The sequence below is a fragment of the Protopterus annectens genome, chromosome 6.part0 (genome assembly GCF_019279795.1).
Source record: "Protopterus annectens isolate FY-2018-M chromosome 6.part0, PAN1.0, whole genome shotgun sequence".
Taxonomy (NCBI): domain Eukaryota; kingdom Metazoa; phylum Chordata; order Ceratodontiformes; family Protopteridae; genus Protopterus; species Protopterus annectens.
In genome coordinates this window covers 1,808,924,099-1,808,947,554 of record NC_056737.1, presented here as the reverse complement: position 1 = coordinate 1,808,947,554, position 23,456 = coordinate 1,808,924,099, and the positions used below count along the sequence as shown (strand labels likewise).

At 47.0% G+C, this 23,456-nt stretch overlaps 1 protein-coding gene across 1 annotated transcript in view; it reads right to left on the bottom strand.

The window, feature by feature from the left end:
- Positions 1 to 23,456, bottom strand: part of PABPC1 (poly(A) binding protein cytoplasmic 1) — a 1,472,855-nt gene that overhangs the window by 20,322 nt on the left and 1,429,077 nt on the right. The window lies entirely within an intron of this gene.

Genomic DNA, 23,456 nt, shown 5'->3' with positions numbered 1-23,456 from the left:
TTTCAGTAGCAGATTCAGCCATGCTGGATGAGGCCTCGGTAGGAGGCAAGCTTTCGGCCGAAGGAAGGACCGTGGACTCTGTTTCAGCCGAAACCGAGACACTCGCGGTTGACAACCGCGGTTTCGGCCGAAACCGTGGACCGCGAGTGTCAGTCCTTTTCCTTGCGCTTTTTAGAAAATTGTGAAGTCGGAGTTTCCGATGGCATGTTGTAAGCAAAAGCGGAGCCGAAAAACTCCTCAGCAAATTCCGACCGACGTCTAAGTGTCCGTCGGTTGAAAGAAGCACAGGCTAGACAAGCTGCTACATCGTGGTCTGGGCCTAAACAAGGTAGGCAGTAAGAGTGGAAATCTTTATGAGGTATTTGTTTCCCACAAGTTAAACAGTTATTCACTTTTTCTGACATCGGCTGAGGCAAGAAAGAGTCCCCAACGGGGTACTTAGCTTTTTAGAAGTCTTCGGTAGTAGTAATCTCTGGTTCTGACCGACCGGCACTTGCGAACAGCTTCTGCTTCGGGCGCCACGTGGCAAGAAAGACCGAGGAAAATGGCGTCGGCTGATACCTTTATACCCGAAGAACTGCAGCTATGACGTCGGGTGAAGTGCGACATCAGCCGAGGCCAGACCCAGACTTTGGAATCCGGCCGACCGAAGGGCTGCCTGAGGACAGGACAACCCATTTGTTAGGACTGCAGATGCATCCTTGAAGGACATCTCCCATGTGCCACTACCTGAAGGTATAGTTACCCAAGGATAACCAGTTTAGGCTTCAAATTATGAAGGGTGAAGACCCTGATAAAAAAGGGAAATCCTTTCGGTCTATCCAGGCTAGGGGGGTGGTGGGTGGGACGCAAGAAAGAAGGCGAGAAGAAGACAACTAACATGGAACGTTATGGTAGGTACATAACTTCTCAATGTTAAGTTTTCAATCTCGCCTTCATTCTTGCTGGATGGGACCGTGTCCCTAGCACCTTCATCCCGGGTGGCTCATTGGAACAGGCTCTTGAGAACGGTGGAACCAAAATTTGCCCTGTTTCTGGAGGCCATATCTAATTTGTAGTGTGTAATAAAGGTATGAGGAGAGGCCCATGTGGCTGCTGAACAAATAGTATCCATTGGCAATCTAGCTTGAAAGGCTGTTAATGTAGCTAAAGCTCTAGTTGAATGGGCTCTTGGCTTAGAAGGTAATTCTTTACCTCTGAGTTGATAGATATAGGTAATCACAGAGGACAGCCATCTAGACAAGGTTACTTTGGATACCGGAAGGCCCTTTTTACCTTCCGCATAGGACAGAAAAAGCTGTTCAGATTTCCTAGTTTGTTTAGTTCTGCCCAGATAATAACGGAGCTGACGACGAACGTCGAGATAATGCAGTTTTTGCTCTGCCCTGTTAGAATAATTGGGAAAGAAAACTGGAAGATCGATAGATTGATTTAAATTTGCCTGAGAAGCCACCTTGGGCAAAAAAGACAGGTTAGTTCTGAGAGAAACCCTGTCTTTGTGGAAAACTAGATAAGGAGGACGAATGCAAAGGGCATGGAGTTCTGATACTCGCCTAGCAGAAGTTATGGCAACTAGGAAGAGAGTTTTCCAAGAGAGCAACTTTAAAGAACAGGAAGCCGCAGGTTCAAAGGGAGGAAGAATCAAGGATGTTACAATCAAATTTAAATCCCACTGTGGTGGAGGGTCTTTGATTGGGGGTTTGAGCAAAAAGATGCCCTTAAGGAAGGCTTTACAAAGCTTGTGGGACATGATGCTAGAATCCAATAGGCCTATGTGAAAATTTGAAATGGCCGCTAACTGAACCTTTACAGTAGAGGATGAAGAGCCTGAATGAAAGATTTCCGCTAGGAAATCTAGGACTGACTGTATAGGAGCAGTGAAGGGATCTATATTCCTAGACTTTGCCCAATAGGAAAAACGCTTCCATTTACTAGCATAAATTCTTCTGGTAGAGGACTTAAGGGAAGCTACAATAATATCACAGACAGAATTGGAAATCAGGGGAAACCTGGCTAAGGATGGAAGTGGAGCAACCAAGCTGTGAGGTTGAGAGATTGGAGGGATTGGTGCAGCTGCCCTGACTGGTGGGCCAAAAGATCTGGCACTGGGTCCAGATGCTGTCGAGGCCAATAAGGGGCAATGAGGATCATCCTGGCTCTCAAGGCGGTAGCTTTCTGAATCAACTGAGTGATTAATGGAAAGGGGGGAAAAGCGTATAGAAGTCCCAGAGGCCAATCGTGGACTAGAGCGTCTCTGGGGGGATGGCCTGGAAGGGGAAAGAGGGTGAAGAAGTCGAGGCACTTGCCGTTTTGAGGTGTTGCAAAAGGATCGCAGCAAGGAGGACCCCACTTCTGAAAAATCTCCTCCGTTACTGATTGCTTGAGAGACCACTCGTGTGGCATGAGAATAGCTCTGCTCAACCTGTCCGCTATGATGTTGGACTTCCCGGGGATATGCGTTGCTATCAGAAACCGCTGAGAAGAGATCGCCCACTGCCAAAGTCTGAGTGCCTCTCAACACAGGGGATAGGACTTGGTTCCGCCCTGCTTGTTGATATACCACACTACGGACATATTGTCCGTCTGAATTGCAATAGACCCTAAAGGAAGAGAGTCTTGGAGGGCCTGCAACGCCAAAAGCACTGCTCTCATCTCCAGGACATTTATGTGCAGGTGGCATTCGAAAGGTTGCCATGTGCCCTGGACTGTCCTGCCCTGAAAATGCCTTCCCCTCACCCGATCAGGGAGGCATCCGTTGTGACAGTGGCGACCGGAGAGGAAGGAACGAATGGTCTGCCCTGAAGAACTTGAGGGGAGACCATCCACCAAGACAGATGTTTATTTATTATAATTTTGTGTGTCAAGGGAAGCTGTTGGAAGGACCACTGGGAGAAGAGCATCCACTGAAGGAGCCGCATGTGAAAACGAGCAAGGGGAAATAGCGTGATGGCTGCCGCCATGAGACCTAACACTTTTAGGACAAACCTGGCCTGGATTCTTTTGCTCTGAAGTAGGATATGAACATGATTTTGAATATCTAAAACTCTTTGCTCGGTTAATTTTGCTGAGAGCTGTATGGTGTCCAAGGTGGCGCCTATGAAGGTAATAAACTGACAAGGCGACAAGGCAGACTTTTCGAAATTTATGGAAATACCTAGCCCTTTGCAAGTTTGAATGGTGTAATCTCTGGCAAGAAGAAGCTGATGCCTGGTGGTGGCAGTAAGGAGCCAGTTGTCTAAATACAGAAACACCTGGAATCCTTGACGTCTCAGATGAGCCGTGACCACTGCCATGCATTTAGTGAACACTCGGGGGGGGCTGTAGTGAGACCAAAGGGCAGGGCCCTGAACTGGTAGTGACTGGCCCCCAGCCGGAAGCGGAGAAACCTTCTGGAGCGCCTGTGCATCTTGATGTGATAGTACGCATCCTGAAGGTCTACTGAGCACATCCAATTGTCCTCACCCAGAAAGGGTAGAATGGACTGTAGCGTGACCATCCGGAACTTCGTTCTTTTTACAGACTTGTTTAGTCTGCTGAGATCCAATATTGGCCTCCAGTCCCCTTGTCTTTTTTGGTACCAAAAAGAACTTGGAGTAGATTCCGGATCCTAGTTGGTCTGCTGGGACTGGCTGGATGGCTCTTTTTGTTAGCAGTTTTGAAACTTCTAGTACTGCTTGTTCCCTTAGACTGGGTGGAACGTATGGGAGGGGCCCTTTTGACGGAGTTGGGGTGTGGATAAAGGGAATTTTGTAACCCTCGGATATAATCGACTGTACCCATTTGTCTTGTGTGAGAGAAAGCCAGGCTTCTGGGTACAGCGATAACCTTCCCCCGACTGCCTCTGAAGGTGGACAGTTGGGCAGCTTCTCAGGGATGCTGGAAGGGTTTATCAGAGAGAAAGACTCTGTTACCCTGATTCTGCAGACTTCCTCTGCCTCTAGGGCGGCGTCTGTTTCCCCCCGTGCCTCTCGGGGGAAACTGACCTCTTGCATCAGGCGTGACTCCCTGAGATTTGCAGAACCACATTTTCCCACCCTTTTGACCCTTAGGATAGGGTCTGGACGGGGTAGAAAAACAGACTCCTACGGCAGAAAGAGTCTTGCCATCTTGTTCGCATCTGGTCAACGTATCCTTCACTTGAGGTCCAAAACGCCGAACCATCAAACGGGGAGTTAGTGAAGGACGCCTTGAAGGGGTCTGCAAAGTTGCAAAGCCGCATCCAGACATGACGTCTTAAAGCCACGCCTGTGCCTGCGGCTCTACTCGCTCCATCGGCTGCATAGGAAATAAGCCGCATGGAGGAGTTGACAATGGAATTTAGGTTTCCTAGCTGGGAGTTAATTTTGTCCTGAAACCCCGCAGCTGTTGGATCCTGTAAAGTATCACCCATTTCTTTGAGAATGTCTCTCTGAAGGCGGGTGAAATGGCAGAAGTAATTCAGCGACCGCATGGCGAAGGTCGCTGAAGAGAACATCCGCTTGCCGTACCTATCCATAGTCCTAGATTCCTTATTAGGAGGATGGATAGGCACTGAAGGATCGGCCAGTTCCTTCTTAGTGGCTGCAGCCACCACCATGGCATCAACTGGGACACCCTTAGTTTAGAATTGTTTATCTGACGGGGCTGTGATAAATTTGGAGGGCCTCCGTGGGGTGGGTTTCGTCGTATCACGGGCCGTCCACGCCTTTCGTGCCACCATTTCCATGAGGGGGTCAAAAGGCGGAGACACCCAGGAGGTGGAAGGGCGAGAACCAAATGCCTCCAGGTAAACAGACTCGTCCTCGGAAGGATTGAGGGTAGACCAGTTCCCCCTCTGCTTAAGGATTTCACGGATGTCAGAAAAGGAGACATCCTCAGAGGGGGACCGTGGGGACCCTTCCGACTCATCCAAGTCGGTATCAGATGTGATGGACTCAGAGGAGTCCACATGCTTCCTCTTACATGTCCTCTTTCGAGGGGGTTCACCTGATGGATCAAGGGAAGCCTCGGAAGAGGAGGATATTCCCAATGGGGAAACCTGAGGCATTGGGTCTCTACGGTCGGGAATGAGAGAGTGGGTAGAGACCGCAGCAGGCACTACAGTGGGAGGAGCTGATGGAGCTGACCGTGGGGCAGGCACAGGGGCCAGAACGCTCCTCATGACCTCGAAGGCGCCCCTATCAGGGGGGACAGAGAGCTCCCATTCCGAAGAAATAGGAACCCCAGCCGGCACAGAGAGGGATGGCTCCGAAGCCGATGTCGGGTCCGAACTCACCAGCGCCGAAGCTCCGAGAGGGAGAACGGGGTCGGACAAGGGTACGATGCCACTCGCCCCCTCGGAGCCGAGGGAGTCCAAGCACCCGGATCCCTCCATGGATGGGACCATGGAAGAGATCGGAGCAGACGGAGCCAAAGGGGGAAGTATCGGCTCCGATGTCACGACGGTCACAGCTCCAAGGAGCTCCTGCTCCGAACTCAGGGGCAGAGTTGGAGGAGGAATCGAAGATGGTATGGGTAAAGCCACTGTCTGTTGAGACGGCTGTGAAGCATTTGGGCCAGTGCCCGAGACTTTAGGAGTCTACTAACCACCCTCTCAAGGTCATGGTCAGAAAGCCTGGAAGACCAAGAGGAATGGCTCCGATGGCTCCGCTCAGAGAGCAAAGGCGATCTCGGCGCCGAGTGAATGGACTCCAGGGACGGAGACCTAGATCTTTTGCGGGTGGAAGATGGCACCGAGACTAGTGGTGCCGATGGAGCTAAAGACACGTCGGCTCCAACCGGAGCCGACTTAGGAGACAGAGTCTTTGAGGCATCAGCTCCGGCCAGAGCCGATGCAGAAGACTGCGACAGTCGTATTGGCTCCAACCGGAGCCGATCCTGACGCAGTAGGTGAGCCACCAGCCGAAGGCTTGGAACATGGAGCCGACGGTTTGGATGGCTTCGAATGTTTACCCGGCAAGGACTTAGCCGGCGAACCCTCAGGCTTTAATAAGCCCCTCAAAATTAACTTATTCCTGCGCTCCTGCAGGACTCTTGGACTGAACGCATGACAAACAGAACAAGAGTCCTGCAGGTACAGGGGTCCCAGGCAATAAACACAAGAAGTGTGACCGCCTATCAGCGACATTTTCTGACAGCATGAGTCACACTTCTTGAAGCCTGAGACTTTAATGTCTTTAGACATTAAGGCTGTTAAAGAAGAGAAAAACTTCCTTAAAAGCTAAAACACAGACACACACACACACAAGGTAAAAATAAAGGTTAATAAAACCACGCACACCTAACTGTCCCAATACAAGGAAACAGGAAAAAACGGAAGGGCCCAAGGCCTAACCTTAACAGGGGAGGGATAAAACTTTGGGATTTAGGGATAAGACCAAAATAAAAAGGGACTCAACGGGGTAGGTATAAGTACTACACTATCTGATTACAAAATAAAGGGGAAGAAATCCCTAAGAGAAGAGAAGAAAAATATTAATTTTTCACTGACCTGGAGCCGGTAAAAAAAAAAGCACCTCGCTAGCGAAAGCGGCAAACGAGATCTGGGTAGTTAGTGCCTAGCATCATGGGATATAGGGTTGCCTCGAGCTGGTAAAATTAGCTCTCGAACTTTAGTATAGGCCGAGTTGGAGCCGAGGATCGGCTCCGAACCCATCCAGCAAGAAAGAAGGCGAGATTGACAACTTAACATCTGATAGTTATCTATAGAAATATCAAAGGGGCACACACAGACCAAAAAATTTCAAAAACTCTGACAAACTTGCCTGGAGCTCAAAAATCCCGTGCTGGCAAAGCTAAGGCAAATGAGATCTGAGGATTGGATGGAGGTTGCAGTGTAGTATGGGTAGGGGGGAGAAGCTTGGAGCTCGGATCTTTTTGCTTGGTATGCTGCCGGCTCGGATCCGAGACCCACAGGTTGCTGATCAAATGAAGTTAACTACTTCAGATAAGAGAGTTATGTACTTACCATAACTTAGCATCTGTATTACCCTATGTCACAATTCATCACTCTTGGGTTGTAGGATCAGACACTGGATCCGAGCCAACAACTTTTCAGACAGCTTCTAGGCTCGGGCTCCCCCCCACTCCCATGATCCCTTGCTGCCCTCTAACCCCTCAGATCAAGTTTGCCCTAGAGCTACAAAACAGCTAAGGAAGACCTTCACCACCTGACAGGGCATCTCCATTTCCTCTAGGTTCCACAGGACGGGGGAAGCAGTGAGATACAGTGATGAATAGTGACATAGGATAACACAGATGCCAAGTTATGCTAAGTACATAACTCTGATGTTCTCCATGTCACTATTCCTCACTCTTTTGTCAGAGTCCCCAGCTACCCTAACTCCTGGATGGCCTCATGGAAGGACATGTTGAAGAACTGTGAAGCCAAAAGAAGCTCTGTTCCTGGAGACGATGTCAAGTTTATAATGAGCAACAAAAGTGTGAGTAGAAGACCAGATGGCTGCCGCACAAATCTCATCTATGGAATGACGGGCCAAACACTGGGCCTAGTAAAGGTAAACATTTGGATGGAATAGACCAAAGAAATGCACTTCGAAATCCAATGAGAAACAGCAACCTTAGAAACCGCCCAACCCTGTCTGTTAAGAGAAAATGCTACAAACAGTTGGTCCGATTTGCAGAAACTCTTGGTTCTATCCAAGCAGAACCCTAACTGTCTATGAACATCAAGAGTATGTAACAGATATTCCTGTTTATTGGAAAAGCTAGGGAAGAAAAATGCCAATTCAACTGACTGATTCAAATTCCCCTCCATACCCATCTTGGACATGAAGGAAGGATTGGTTCAGGGAGCCACTCTGTCTTGAAATATCATGTATGGTAGTTTGATAGAAAGAGCCTGCAACTCAAACTCTTTTTGCTGAAGTTATGGCCACCAGAAAAGCGGTCTAACATGATAAAAATTTCAAACTATATGTAGCAGCAGGCTCAAAAGGACTCTGTTTAAGAAACTGCAGCACAAATGAAAGGTCCCAAGGGGAAGAAGGATTTTAGTTGGAGGGTGGAGCAGAAAAAATATTCAAAAATGCCTTACAAAGATGACAGGAGAAAGCATAGTTGTGTAAAATCTTACCATAACCATAGATGCCCTCCTCTTCCATGTTGCAGTATTCTAGATGTGGGATTTTCTGCCCTCAGGCGACTCTTATGTCTGCTCCTATACAAAAGCTTCAGCTTGGCTGCTGCAGTGTGTGTGTGGGACATCACACAAGTTCATAAACCAGGGGCCATAAATGTGACGTCTGCATGCACAATCCTCAGAACTTGAAGGCCAGCAGGCAAAGAATAAGGCCCAGCAGGAAGAATGCCAGTGGTTTTCAGGTGTGTGACCTGGTATCCTACTGTAGTATGGATAGGACAGGTAAAGGGAAAAGGACCTGGGGAACTGGTGGGTGGGGAAGGAATACTGCAACATGGAAGAGAAGGACATCTATGGTTATGGTAAGATTTTACACAATTATTCTGTGTCTTTCTATTCCCATGTTGCAGTATTCCAGATGTGGGAGCTTACCACAGCTTATGCGGATGAAAGGGTGGTTGTAGATGAAGAGGGTTCTACAAGACCCTGCAGGATTGCCATGGTGAATCCTGTCCTAGCTCTGGAAACTTGGTCAAGTTTGTAATGCTTGAAGGTTTGGATAGAGGCCCATGTGGCTGCTTCCATAATGGATGCTGTGTCTAGGCCTTTCATGAAGGCCCTGGAGGTGGCCACAGCTCTAGTGGAATGGCCCTCAACTCCTACTGTATGTTCCTTTCCATGGTGGGAGTAGCAGAAGCAAATAGCTTTCCTAATCCAGCATGCGATGGTTTGCTTGGTGACTGCCTTGCCCAGGGCTCTGGGGTGAAAGAAGACAAAGAGCTGGTTAGTTTTCCTAAAGGCTTTTGGTCTTGTCCAGATAAAAAGTACAGTTGTGTACACTTACCATAAATGTAAATGTTAGAGTGTATTCAATGTTGCAGTCATCACACTTGGGTTATCTGCCTGCAGGAAGCCCTCAGTTGGCCCAAATACCAAAGGCTTGGGATTTCCGCGTCAGATGCTGTCGTCTCCTCCATGATGTCAGGTCGTCAGGGGGTATAAAACATGCAGCCGATGCTATTACATCAGTTTTTCTTGCCCCAGATGTCAGGAGCCCCAAAAATAGGAAGTAATTACATGGTGTGGAACTGCAGTAAAAAGTAAATACCAATGCCATAAGATATGGACAAAAAGAGGATAGGTAGAAAGCACAGAACACTCAAGGGGCTGGAGGAAGGGTAACCAGCACTGCAACAGTGAATGCACTCAAACATCTACATTTATGGTAAGTGTACAACTGTACTATGTTCTTCGTGCTTCACTGTTGCAGTCATCACACTTGGGTTGATTCCCAAAGGTGAGGAAGGGTGGAGGCAGTCAATAAGTATAAGGGCTGGCTAGCAGGCCTTGTAAGACCTGCTGCTGCAAATCCACCTCTGAATTTAGAAGAGACAGGTAAGTGGTAATGCTTGGTGAAGGCGTGTAGGCGTGTACAGAACTCCAGATTGCAACTTCCAGGATGTCCCTGGTAGGGATTCCCCTGAGAAATGCTGTAGAGGTGGAGGTAGCCCTAGTGGAATGAGTTCTGATCCCCTGTGGGGTAGGTTTTCCATAGTGTTTGTAGCAGAAATGGATGTAGTGTACTATCCATCTAGAAATTGTTTGCTTTAAAATGGCCTTGACCTCTGCCCCTGTAGGAAAGCTGTCTAGCTGCTGGTCAGATTTTCCGAAAGGCTTAGTCCTATCAAGGCAGAACCTGAGCTGCCTGCGCATGCCCAAGGAGTGCAGGATCCTTTCCCCTTTATTCTGAGGATTAGGGAAAAAGGTTGGTAAATGAATGGATTGGTTTAAAGCCACATTGGATATCACCTTGGGCATAAATGATGGGTTAGTCCTCAGGGAAAACCTGTCAGCATGGAAAACAATGAAAGATTCCACAGCCATTAGTGCCTGTAACTCAGACCCTCTTCTTGCTGAAGTGCTAGCTAGAAGTAAGGCGGTTTTCCAAGAGAGGAATTTTAACTGCTGTAGCAACAGTCTCAAAAGGGGGAAGCGTGAGCTTCTCCAGTACAAAGTTAAGGTAGCAGGCAGGGGTGGGAGCTCTCCTCGGGGGGTCTTAAATTGTTAGCTGCTCTCAGGAACTGTTTGATCAGAGGGTGAGAAAAGAGAAGTGGCTCAGTATTGTAATGAGCTGAGATGGCAGAGGCATGAATCTTAATTGATGAGAAGGATAGGCCTTTGTGGAGCAGCTCTGCTAGGTAATCTAGGATTTGAGGTAAGTTGGGCACGACTGTGTCCTTTCCTTGAGGATGGCTCCAAGAACAGTATCTTTTCCACTTTTCTGAATAGGATTTCCTAGTACTAGGCCTTCTGGCCTCAGGGATGATGTCCAGCACCTGTTTGCCGAGGGTTGCTGATGGTGTATTCAGGGAATACGCCAGGCTGCAAGGTTCAGGGTTTGCAGCTGAGGATGCAAAATCTGTCCTTCCTGCTGGGACAGCAGGGAGGGGGGGGTCTGATGTAGATGCCAGGGTGGCACTGCTGTCACTGCGTAGGAGTGGGCACCAGTGATGGCGTGGTCAGTCTGGTGCAATAAGGATTGTCCTTGGTCTGTCCTGTTTGATCTTGAGTGGTACTTTTGAGAGGATGGGCAGAGGGGTAAAGGCATAAATTGAGAGGTTTTCCCACGTAAAGGATAGGGCATCCACTCTCCATGCTTGGCTGTGAGGATTTCTGGTGCAAAATTTGCTCAATTGATGGTTTTGAGGGGAGGCAAAGAGGTCTGCCGCTGGTGTCCCCCACTTGTGGATTAGAAGTCTGAATGAGTTTGGTTCCAGTTTCCACTCATGTGGGTCCAGTAGATTTCTGCTTAAGTAGCCTGCCAGTGAATTTCGTTTGCCTGGCAGGAATTGAGCTTGCAGGTGCACTTGGTTGCTCAAGGCTATGTTCCACAGGGCCATGGCTAACCTGCAGAGTGGGTAGGAATGAGCCCCCCCCCCCCGCTTATGTACCATATAAAGTACAGTTTTGTACCTACCACAAATGTAGATGTTCGAGTGTTCACACTGCTGCAGTCATCACACTTGGGTTATCCTGCCGTCAGGCGGTCCCGCAGTCTGCCAGAGTTCCAAAGTCTTGGTCTGGCATCGGATGCTGTCGCTTCTTCCCTGACGTCAGTGCACCAGGGGTATATAAGATGCATCCAACGCCATTTTCTTCAGTTTTTCTTGCCCCAGATGTCAGGTGCCCCCAAGTAGGTAGGCAATACATATTGCTAATAAAATATATATAAATAATAAACAATACCTTCAATTACAAGCAAATACACCACAAAGGTTGTATAGGACAGAAAGGTATAGCTAAGTCCAGCTAGGACAGAGAGGATGAGGGAGGGTAACCTGGACTGCAGCAGTGTGAACACTCGAACATCTACATTTATGGTAGGTACAAAACTGTACTATGTTCATCGTGTTACACTGCTGCAGTCATCACACTTGGGTAGAATCCCAAAGCTAAGGTTGGGTGGCTGGTCTATAAAGAGTTAGGATTGGCTATGAGGCTCTGTAGAACTGCAGTGGCAAATCCTGCTCTGGATTTAGAGTAAAGAGGCAAGTGGTAATGCTTGGTAAAGGTGTGCACTGAACTCCAAGTTGCAGCCTCCAAAATTTCCTTGGTTGGTACTCCTCTGAGAAAGGCTGTTGAAGTGGCTGTTGCTCTGGTAAAATGTGGCCTAATGTTATTAGGGACTGATTTTCCATGTTTTGTGTAGCAGTAACGAATACAGTGCCCTATCCATTTGGAAATAGTCTGCTTTGAGATAGCCTTGCTCTGTGATCTTGCAGCATATGCTACAAACAGTTGCTCAGTTTTCCTGAAAGCTTTTGTTTTGTCCAAGTAGAAGCGTAGCTGCCAGTTTATGTCCAAAGAGTGCAGAAGTTTCTCCCCTTTATTCTGGGGGTTTAGATAAAAAGTTGGCAAATGGATGGTTTGGTTAAGAGCCACACTAGATACCACCTTTGGCATAAAGGTAGGGTTTGTCCTTAAAGAAACCCTGTCCTGATTAAATATTATAAAAGGTTCCACTGCCATTAATGCCTGCAGCTCTGAGACTCTTCGTGTTGAAGTTACTGCCAGAAGAGCTGTTTTCCATGATAAAAATTTTAGATTGGCTGTAATGGCTGGCTCAAAAGGTGGCAAGGTCAGTTTTTCCAAAACAAAATTGAGGCCCCAAGTTGGTGTTGGTGCTCTCCGGGGTGGTCTTATGTTTTTAGCCCCTCTGAAGTACTGCTTTAGCAAGGGATGAGAGAATAATGGAGGGTCCGTGTTGTAATGAGCTGAAATGGCAGAGGCGTGGATCTTAATTGATGAGAAGGATAGGCCTTTGTCCAGCATCTCAGTTAAGTATTGTAAAATATGAGGAATGTTTGGGACAAGAGGGTCAAGGCTTTGAGCCTGGTTCCAGGCACAGAATCTCTTCCATTTTTCTGAGTAACATTTTCTGGTGCTAGACCTCCTGGCCTCCAAAATGACATCCATAACAGCTTTAGAGAGAGGTGTTGCCTGTTTGACTAAAGAATCTGCCATGCAGCCAGGTTTAGGGTTTTGAGCTGACAGTGCAGGATCTGACTGATTTGTTGAGTTAGAAGGTGTAGAAATTAAGGCAAAATCCATGGTGAGCCTTCAGCTAAGTTCTTTAAGATTGGGTACCAGTGCTGGCGTGGCCAGTCTGGTGCAATCAGGATCATCTGTGGTTTTTCTTGTCTGGCTTTTAGGAGTACCTTTGAAAGGAGACACAGTGGTGTGAAGGCATAAACTTTTAGGCTTTTCCAGCTGAACGAAAGAGCATCCGCTTTCCATGCTTGTGTGTATTAAGTTCTTGTGCAGAATTTTTGTAGTTGGCAATTCAGTGGGGAGGCAAAAAGATCTATGTCTGGGCACCCCCATTTTTGCGTTACCATGCTGAAGATTTGTGGATTCAATTTCCATTCGCGAGGGTCCATGATATTTCTACTTAAATCATGTGCCAGAGCATTTTTCATTCCTGGCAGGAATTGTGCTTGCAGATGAACTTGGTAAGTTAGAGCTGTGCTCCACAAGGTCATGGCTTGCCTGCATAGGGGATAAGAATGAGTGCCCCCTTGCTTGTTTATGTACCACATTACTGTGGTGTCGTCCGTCCTTAATAATAATTGTCCTGGATGTAGCAGGTCCTTGAAAGCTGTTAGGGCATTTTGAACAGCCATCTCTTTTTGATTGATGTGAAGATGCATTTGGTCTGTGGTCCACTTGCCCTGAATACATTTTCCTGCCATGTGTGCTCCCCAGGCATAATCCGAAGCATCTGTTAGAGTCTGCCTGGCTGTGGGTACAGTGAAAGGCTGACCCTTGTTGAGGTGACATGCCTGTGCCCACCATCGAAACTCCTGTTGTAGGCAGGGAATTATTGGTATTACTGTTTCTAAACTGTGAGAGTGTTGGGTCCAAACGCTTTTTAGGTACCATTGTTAATTTCCTCATATGCAGTCTGGCATATGGAATTAGTAGGATGCAAGATGCCATGAATCCCAGGGCCTGCAGAATTTTTCTTGCAGGGAGATGGGACATTTTTGCCAGCAACTGAAAATAGTGAGTCAGTTGTCCTTGTTTGTCTGGCGTGAGATAAGCCATCTGGGCCGCTGTATTTAAGCTGGCACCCAGGAATATTATCTGTTGTGAGGGCACTAGTTTTGACTTCTTTTCGTTTACTGTGCACCCTAGAGAAATTAGCAACCTTTTTACAAACACCAGATGCTTTAGAAGAATGTCCTTTCTCTCTGCTTGAATGAGGCAGTCGACCAGGTAAGGATATATTTGAATTCCTTTTTGTCTGCAAAATGCAATTACTGGTGCCAGGCACTTTGTAAAGTCCCTGGGCGCAGCAGATAAGCCAAAGGGCAGTGCAGAGAATTGGTAGTGCATTGTACCAGCTTTGAATCTGAGGTATCTTCTGCAATCCTGTCTGAAAGGGACATGCAGGTATGCCTCAGGTCCAAAGTAACAAGCCAAGCCTTCTTGCCCAGCATGGGAAGAAGCTGCTGTAGTGCCAACACTTTGAATTTCGGAACATCCAGGTAAGTATTTAGAGTTGAAAGGTCTAGTATGGGTCTCCAGGCTTTGTCCTTTCTGGGGACCAGGAAGAGTCGAGTAAAATCCTTGCCCTTGTTCCTGCTGTGGTACTTTTTGAATAGCTCTCATGTCCATGAGAGCTGAAATTTGTTTTTGAGCCTCTGCCCATTGATTTTATGGCAGGTTTGGCATTCCTTTTAGCCTTGGTAAAGTGTGAAAGTGGAACCTGTAACCTTGAGACACAATATTCAGAACCCATTTGTCTTGGGTGATTGTTTGCCAATTTTGAGAAAAAAGTGCAAGGTCCCCCCCCCCCCCAAGGGGGCTGCCAAAAGGGAAGTGCTTGGCATACGAAGGGGGAAGTCATTGGGACTGTTTCCTGTAAGGTTGAGACTTATCCTCACCTCCTTTTGGGGTTGAGGTACCCCACTGTCATTGTAAGAGCCTTGGGGTTGAGATCTGCCTCTTGGGCGTCTGTATCTGCCTCTCCGTGGCCTGACACTGGAAAGGACCAATTCTTTGTAGACCAATTTCTGCTAAATCGAGGTGGCTGGACCTGTAAGAAATCTTTGACTGTTTGCGTAGGTTTAGCTTTATCCTCCATTTTCTTTAACACCTCTTCTGCCTTAACACCAAACAAGGTATCATGCTGTAAAGGAGCATCCAATAATTTTGCCCTAACATGGTCAGGTAAACTCTGTTCTTTTAACCAAGCATGTCTTCGAATCACAGAACCTGTAACTGCGACTCTACAAGAGGCCTCCAAAGAATCAAAACCACATTGCAGAGTACGTTTTCCCAGCTGTTCAACTGCATGCAATAAATCCTGATTTCTTTATAGTCAGGAGTTTCTGAGCTTGTAAGCATTTTCTGTTTTAACTGAGCCATTAGATATTGTTAGTACTTAACTGGCAATTTAAAGCCCTTACTGCTAAAGTTGCAGAAGTGTAAACTTTCTTCCCCCATCTATCCAGTGCTTTAGAAATCTCTGTCAGAGGGGACTGGATGCTTTGCAATGGAAGCCTTAACCCCTTTGGGACCCTGGGAAATGGTTTCTGGGTCAGCAGAAGGGTTTTTATAGAGAAACTTGAGAGTCCGGGACTCTATAGTACCTGTCTGGCTTGGGTGGTGCTGGGGGCAAAGAATCAGGAGATAAGCTGGATTCAGAGAACACATCATCCACAATATCCAATATAGGCGGAACAGCAAGGGGCCTGTGCTGAGGCAATAAAATTAAGTCCCTGAGCCTTTTCTTGGATTCTGAATAATCCTGACTTTCCCAATGGAAATGCTCCCTCAATGGTACGTAAAGTTCCCCCAAAAGGGTAATCCTCAGGAGGAGAGGCTGAAGGGATAGATTCTTCAGCATCAGAGTCCTCATGGGGGGGGGGGGGGGTAAGAGAGTATCCCTGGTATGAAGAGGAATCAGAGGAAATAGAAACCTGATCAGAGGAATCAGTCTGTATCCTGCCTAGGCCTTTTCTCAGGAGGGGGATGGGAACCCCTGATTATTGTAATGAGGTCTTCGGCCATTTTGAGCATGTTTCTTAGGCAATGGAGGACTGTCCAGGAGAATGCTGTACTTGCTTCTTTGTCTTTAATAGTTTTTCTCTTGGCTGTTGCTTTAATGGTAAGTTGTGAAGGTCTGAAAACACCCTCAGAAGCCAATGCCTGCTCAGCGGCTCCGGACCCATCTGAGGGATTAGTTTCCGTAGGCCCAATACCTTGAATTTCCAGAGGCCTAGTTGTCTCCACGTGGGAGTCGGAGGCGGCCTGTGGCTCTGAGGTAGCGGGTGTCAGGAGCTGCGAAAGCGCCTCACTGAGAACCGGCGACTGGCCTAGAAGAAGCTTCGTCGGTTTTGGACCTCGGATGCCTTTCTTTATCCTTGTCTTTTCATTTTTAAGAACTGCGGTCGTCGGTTGTTCCGACGGCATTGTATAATTGAACCTTCGGCCAAAGTAGTGCAAAGCAAAATCAAAACGTCGTTTTATAATGCGTTTGTTAAATCTAGCACAAAACCGACAACTAGTGACGTCGTGATCAGGGCCTAGGCATGGAATACAACAAGAGTGGAAGTCCTTATGAGGTATTTGCTTCCCACAAGAAATACAATCATTAACTTTTTCTGACATCGGTCTGAGGCAAGAAAAAAGTTTCCCCAATGGGGTACTTAGCTTTATTGAAGACTTTGGATCTGAAATTCGACTTCGAAAATCTCAGGAGTCGGCCGACCGACACTTGCGAACTGCTTTTGCTTCGGGCACCGCGCGGCAAGAAAGACTGAAGAAAATGGCGTCGGATGCATCTTGTATACCCCTGGCACACTGACGTCAGGGAAGAAGCGACAGCAACCGACGCCGGACCAAGATTTTGGAACTCTGGCCAACTGCAGGTCCGCCTGACGGCAGGATAACCCAAGTGTGATGACTACAGCAGTGTAACACGATGAACATTTCTGGTGTTGTCTGTCTTTATCAAGAGTTGTCCTGGAAGGATAAGGTATTTGAAGGCTGTCAGAGCATTCTGTACAGCTAACATTTCTTTCTGATTGATATGCTGGTGAATTTGTCCTGGGCTCCATTTGCCTGCCATGTGAGCCCCCCCATGCATAGTCTGATGCGTCTGTTGTCAGGGTTTGGGTGGCGAGGGGTTGACTGAATGGAAGTCCCTTGTGGTTGCAAGCCTCTGCCCACCAAAGGAACTCTGCCCTTAGACAATGAATGATAGGAATCGGTGTTTCCAGGTCCTAAGAATGCTGACACCAGAGACTTAAGTACCACTGGAGTATCCTCATATGCAGTCTTGCACATGGAATTAGTAGAAAGCATGACGCCATGAACCCTAGTGCTTGCAGTATTTTTCTTGCAGACAGCTGGGTTTTGGTGGCCATTAGCTTTAAGTAGTTTGTCAAAGAAAAGTACAGTTTTGTACCTACCATAAATGTAGATGTTCGAAGATCCACACTGCTGCAGTCATAACCTGTGGGTAGTCCGCTGTCCTCTGTCGGCCCGAATACCAAAGTGTTAGGCTGGCGTCAGTCATGGTCGCTTAGATCTGACGTCAGTACGCCGTGGTACTAAAGCGCATGACCGACGTCATATCCTCAGTCTTTCTTGCCCCAGATGTCAGAAGGCCCTAAAAAGAAAGGCCATAGCCAAAAAACAGGAAAACATCCAACCACCCATGTACAACCCATATCTACAACCCAAACCACACAACCACCCCAAACTACAGTGGGGAAGGAGGGAGGGAAAATTGGACTGCAGCAATGTGGATCTTCGAACATCTACATTTATGGTAGGTACAAAACTGTACTATGTTCTTCATCACACATTGCTGCAGTCATAATCTGTGGGTAGAATCCCAAAGCAAAGGTAAAGGGAGGTTGGCAAAATTATAAAGCATTGGGAGCTGCTAACATGCCCTGTAAAACTGCAGTGGCAAACCCAGCCCTAGATTTTGAATAAAGAGGGAGATGATAATGTTTAGAAAAAGTGTGCACTGAACTCCAAGTAGCTGCCTCCAAAATATCTTTAGTAGCTACACCCCTCAGAAAAGCAGTAGAAGTGGCAGTAGCCCTAGTGGAATGAGGTCTGATTCCAGTCGGAATCTCCTTACCATGATGAGAGTAACAAAAAGCAATACAATGACCAATCCACTTAGAAATAGTTTGTTTAGAAACAGGTTTCTCCTGAGAACCCAAAGCAAAAGAAACAAACAACTGTTGAGACTGTCTGAACCCTCTAGTTCTGCTCAAATAATAACGCAACTGCCTGTGAATATCCAAAGAGTGCAAAATCTTTTCCCCTTTATTTTGGGGATCAGCATAAAAAGTAGGCAAATGAATAGACTGGTTCAAGGCCACATTTGAGACCACTTTAGGCATGAAAGTAGGGTTAGTACGCAAAGAGACCCTGTCCTTATGAAATATTAGGAAGGGTTCAACTGCCATTAGAGCCTGTAATTCAGATACCCTTCTAGCAGACGTAATGGCCAACAAAAAAGCTGTCTTCCAAGACAAAAACTTCAACTCAGCTGTAGCTGCAGGTTCAAAAGGAGATAAAGTTCATAGGTTCATACTAGGCTATCTGCCCAAGGGCATTTATAAGCCTAGCCCATAGTTATGTGGCTTTCGCCACCCCTTTAGTTTGAATAAAAACTATGCCTATCATTTTTCTGTGCCTCTGTCAAGCAGTGACACTGAAGTAATCCCTGGGGTATATCTGCGATCTCCCATCCATTGGTCAAGATTCCTCTTGAACAAGGCCAGCGAGGTGCTCTGCCTCACATGTACCGGGATTTTGTTCCACAGCATAGGGAGTCTCTGGGTGATGAATCTGTCCCTCCAGCACGTTCTATTTATAACCGTGTCAAGGTTTAAGTCTCCGCCCTTGTGGTTCTGAGGGATCTAGATTTTTTGAGGTGAAGCATATTCATCAAATCTGGGTTTGACATGGCCTTATATGTCAGGCACAGGTCACCTCTGAGCAAGCGGTATGAGACTGAATAAAGCTGGAGTTCTTTCAGTCGGGCAGCATAAGACATATTTTGAGACCCTTTATCCTTTTGGTGAGGAACTTTTGGGGCCTTTCAAGCTGCATCAGGTGTCTGGTCAGATACATTCGAGCGGGGCATTGTACTCAATCATAGGTCTAATTAGTGATGAGTACAGGGGGCGATGACCTCCTTGATCTAGATGTGAATCCCTTCATGATCAGGTGGGCGATATAGAAGGTTTTCCTAACTACTTTAGCAACATGAGTGTCAAGCGAAGACTACTGTCAACTTGGGTCCCCAGATCCCTGATGACTTTTCTGTGCTCAGTGGATTGTCACCTATATGGTAGCTAGGGGTAACCTTGTTTTTCCCGAAGGGTATGACTATGCATTTTTGGCGTTTAACTTCAGGCCATGGCTCTGGCACCAGTTATCCGTTTCTGTGAGGCCCTTCTGGAGGATATCTGTGTCAGATGTGTTTTCGACTATGGCCCAGTTTGCAGTCATCTGCAAAATTTGTCAGCCATAACCCTCCTGTGTTTGCTTGTACTTCAGAAAAGTAGATGCCGAACAAGAGTGGACCCAGGACTGAGCCCTGTGGGACACCACTTGTGACAGGCTTTGAGTCTGACATGGCTCCAGCAACTCTGACCCTGTGGGTTCTGTCGCTTAGCCAGTTTGCAACCCATCTTGTGATGTATGGGTTTACATTCAAGCTGATGAGTTTTCGATGATACCTGAGTGGGGTATTGTGTGAAGGCCTTTGCCAGGTCGAGGTAGGCTGTATGGACTGCCTTTCCCTCATCAATGGCCTTGGTGACTGTCTCGAAAAAAGTCAACCAAGTTTAAGAGGCAGGATCTGCCTTTGACAAAGCCAAACTGGGTTGGATCCAAAGTCTGCAAGTTCCCTATGTCTTTATTTATGAGTTCCATTATGATCCTCTCCATGGCTTTGCAGATAAGGCTTGTCAAGCTAATGGGGTAATTTCCAGGGTCTGTGGAGGCACGCCCTTATGAAGTGGGACCACAGTCGCGTCGCCACTCCTTGGAGTGCGTATCCTGAGGTGAGGCTAAGATTAAACAGCTGTCCTAACTGTGGGTTTAATTCCTCGTTGAGTTCATGAAGCACACAGCCGGGGACACCATCCGGTCCCATGGATGCTGTGTTTTTGCCTTAGTGAGGGCAGTTCTCACCTGGGCGTTGGAGATGTTTGGGGGCTACAATCCTCTGGAATAGATATCTCTCCTTTTGGGGGGGAGAAGTTTGCACTGAACCTGTCAGCCAGTATGTTAGCAATGTGTGTAGGTTCAGTAATTTTCACATCATTTTGAACTAATTCTGAGCATATCTGGGAGTTTCCTCCTAGGTTTCTAACATAGCTAAAGAAGGCCTTATGATTGTCTTTAGAGTCCTTGGCGATTTTTCTCTCAAAATTTACCTTTGATGATTTTATGAGAGCTCTTAGTTTTTTACTTATAATGATCAAAGGTGTCTTACCTTTCAAGGATTTTGCTCTATCTTGTAGTATCTTCCTCCTTTTGTTGTAGAGCTTGTTTATGGCTGGGGTCCACCAGACTGGACGCTTGCCTTTGGTACAGAGAGTCTTAGTTTTGTTTGGGATTGCCTGATCCATGCAGTCCTGTAGGTGCTGGTAGAAGGCATTTGTAAGTGATTCAGCGGTTTGAGTAATGTTTACCACTGGCTCAGGGGCCTTAAAGGAGACCACACTAGTTTTTAGAAGTATGAAATCGGCTTTTGAGAAGTTTTTCACTGTGGTCTTTTCTGTTTCAGGTGGGGGCGGGATGAGGACCTCCAGCGAGATTAGTTTATGATCTGATCTCACCAGTGAGGGGTATACTTCCTGTGTTGAACATTTTGATCCCATGTTCGTGATGATGAGATCAAGTATGTTTTCACCTCTTGTGGGGATGGTGACTAGTTGTTCCATGGCATTTGAGTTTATGAACTCCAGGAATCTTTGGGTTAGAGTGTTCGGGGTTGAGTAGTGTTCCCAGTCTATATTAGGGTAGTTGAAGTCACCTAGTATGATGGTGTTTGGAGATACATTTATCCCCTCCAATGTTTTCAGGAAGGCCATGTGAGGTTCCTGAGTTTGAGAGGGTGGCCTGTAACATGCTACAAATTGCAGAGCAGTCTTGCCTATGGTTAATTGCACCTGGATGGTCTCCGATGCATCGTGCGTTGCCACCAACCTTGAGGTGTGGGTGTCCTTTATGAATATGGACACCCCTCCTTTCTTGGTGTTGTCTGGATTTTGGGGCGGAGCATGATATGAGGTGAAACCTGTTAGTGCTGGGGTGCTCTCAGGAGCCTTGAACTAGGTTTCTGTCACAGCACAGACATCGATGTTCTCCATATTGAGAAGGGCCTCGAGTCGTGCATCTTGAGATTGAGACTTCTGGCATTGAGCAGCATTACCCTTAGTTTTTTTCCTTTTGGTGTTCTAGGGTGGTAGGTTTAGAATTTGAGCCTTGCCTAAAAAGGCACTATGGGGTGGCAAGAGCCTTTGCCAATATCCAGAAGCCCAGGGTGACAGGTGCAAGCCGTCCCTTGAAGCAGCGTGGCTTGTCCAGCATGTCATCCCAGGCAGACAGACATTGGATCCCCTTTGAATGACACCAGAATTTAAGCCAATTATTAAAGCTGATCATCTTATCACTGTATTGTGGCATCATTCTAGGTGAAGGTAGGATACTGCTCAAGGTCAGGGTCATACCTGCCTGGGCTACATAATCAGAGAGCTCCTCGACGTCCCTTTTCATGTAGTCCAAGGAGGTACGTCTCAGGTCGTTGACACCAGCGTGGACAATGACTGAGTCGTACTTGTACCTGCTGTTGAGAGACCTGAGTGCTTGCGTTATGTGGCGGATTCTAGCGCCCGACAGGCAGCTTACTGTGACCTTCTCCTTACAAAGTCTGGTGAGCGGGACGTCAGTGTGTCTGACTATGGAATCACCAATGACAAGTGTGTCTGGCATTTTGTTTGGCCTTAAGGGCTGTGACTGTTTGACACACTGACTGTGTGGTCTATGTGTTGCATGTGTTGGGTCGTGAGGTGGTAGTTGTTTGGGTGTCTGCTTTGGTGGCCTCTGCTGTTTTGGTAAATTTTTGATCAGAGCCTCCGAGTATGTCTTTGTGTGAGTATGTATGTGATTTGAAGTTGTGATGGTACTATGTGTGACTGGGTATGTATTGTGTGTGGTTACCTTCTCCTCCTGTCTGGTCTTGCCAGTCCTATGTTGAGAGAGCTCAGCCTCCAGTTTGGCCGTATAGTTGCATCTCTCGCATGTATTTGTGTTTTGTGGGAGAAGGAGAGGATTGTCTGTGTACACAAGGCAATTGTAACATTGCCTCAATATTCCCAGGTTCACCAGTTGAGCTGGAGAGGACACTAGCAACTGATCCCTCGACATACTAGAAGTAGTAGATAAAGAACTTTCAAAGGACTCCGGGGGAAATGGGTTTTAGGCTGGTGGGGTACTATCTATAATAAGAGTGCTTTATCAAGGTGCAAGTACTGTAGGAGTAAGTGCTAGGCTTTACAGATAGAGAATAGTCTACTTGGGAATCAAGTAGAGATGAACTTTTCAGTTATAGGATATGCTGGTTAGTTTCTCCAACACAAAATTGAGATCCCATGAAGGAGTAGGAGCTCTACGTGCGGGTCTTATGTTCTTTGCCCCTCTAAGAAATTGCTTGAACAAAGGATGAGAGAATAAAGGTGGGTCACAGTCATAGTGAGCAGAAATGGCTGCAGCATGAACTTTTACAGAGGAGAAAGACAAACCTTTGTCTAGTAATTCTGTAAGATACTGAAGTGAAACACTCAAATTAGGTACTGAAACATCAAAGCACTTTGCTTTGCTCCAAAGAAAAAATCTCCTCCATTTATCAGCATAAACCTTCCTTGTACTAGGCCGTCTGGCCTCCAAAATAACATTCAAAACTTGTTGAGGAAGCTGCGACCCTCCAGGGTCTAGAACAGAATATGCCAGGCTGTCAGATGCAGGGACTGTATCCTGACATTGATGAAATGATTGCCTGCCTGGGACAAAAGGTGAGGACTTGCTGGTAAAGGCCAAGGAGGCTCCCGTACTAAACTCCTCAGCAGAGGGTACCAGTGCTGACGCGGCCAATCTGGAGCTATAAGAATCATGGAGGGCTTGTCCTGTCTGACCTTCAAGAGCACCTTGGGAAGGAGAGGCAGAGGAGGAAAGGCATAGACGTGAAGATTGCTCCAACTGAATGAAAGAGCATCCACTTTCCAAGCTTTTGGATGAAACATCTTTGTGCAAAACTTTGGTAGCTGGAAATTTAGTGGAGAAGCGAACAGATCTATGTCTGGAGTCCCCCAAAACACTGTCAACTGTCGAAAGACATGAGGATCCAATTTCCACTCGTGAGGATCCACCATCTGTCTGCTCAAAACATCCGCTAACGAGTTCTGTGCTCCTGGCAGAAACCTTGCCTGAAGAGTGAGGTGCAAACTGAGAGCAGTCTCCCATAAAATCATAGCTTGTCTGCAAAGTGGGTACGAATGGGTTCCCCCTTGCTTGTTGATGTACCACATGACAGTTGTGTTGTCTGTTTGAATCAACACTTGTCCTGGGTGAAGTAGATCCTTGAAGGCCATCAATGCAAATTGGACTGCTAACATCTCCTTCATGTTGATATGCAAATGTTGAAGTCTGGCAGGCCACGTGTCTTGAACCCATTTTCCATTGAGGTGTGCTCCCAAGCCTTGTCCGAGGCATCTGTCGTTAAGATCTGACTCGCCTCTGGTCGGGTCACAGAGAGTCCCTTGTTTAGGTG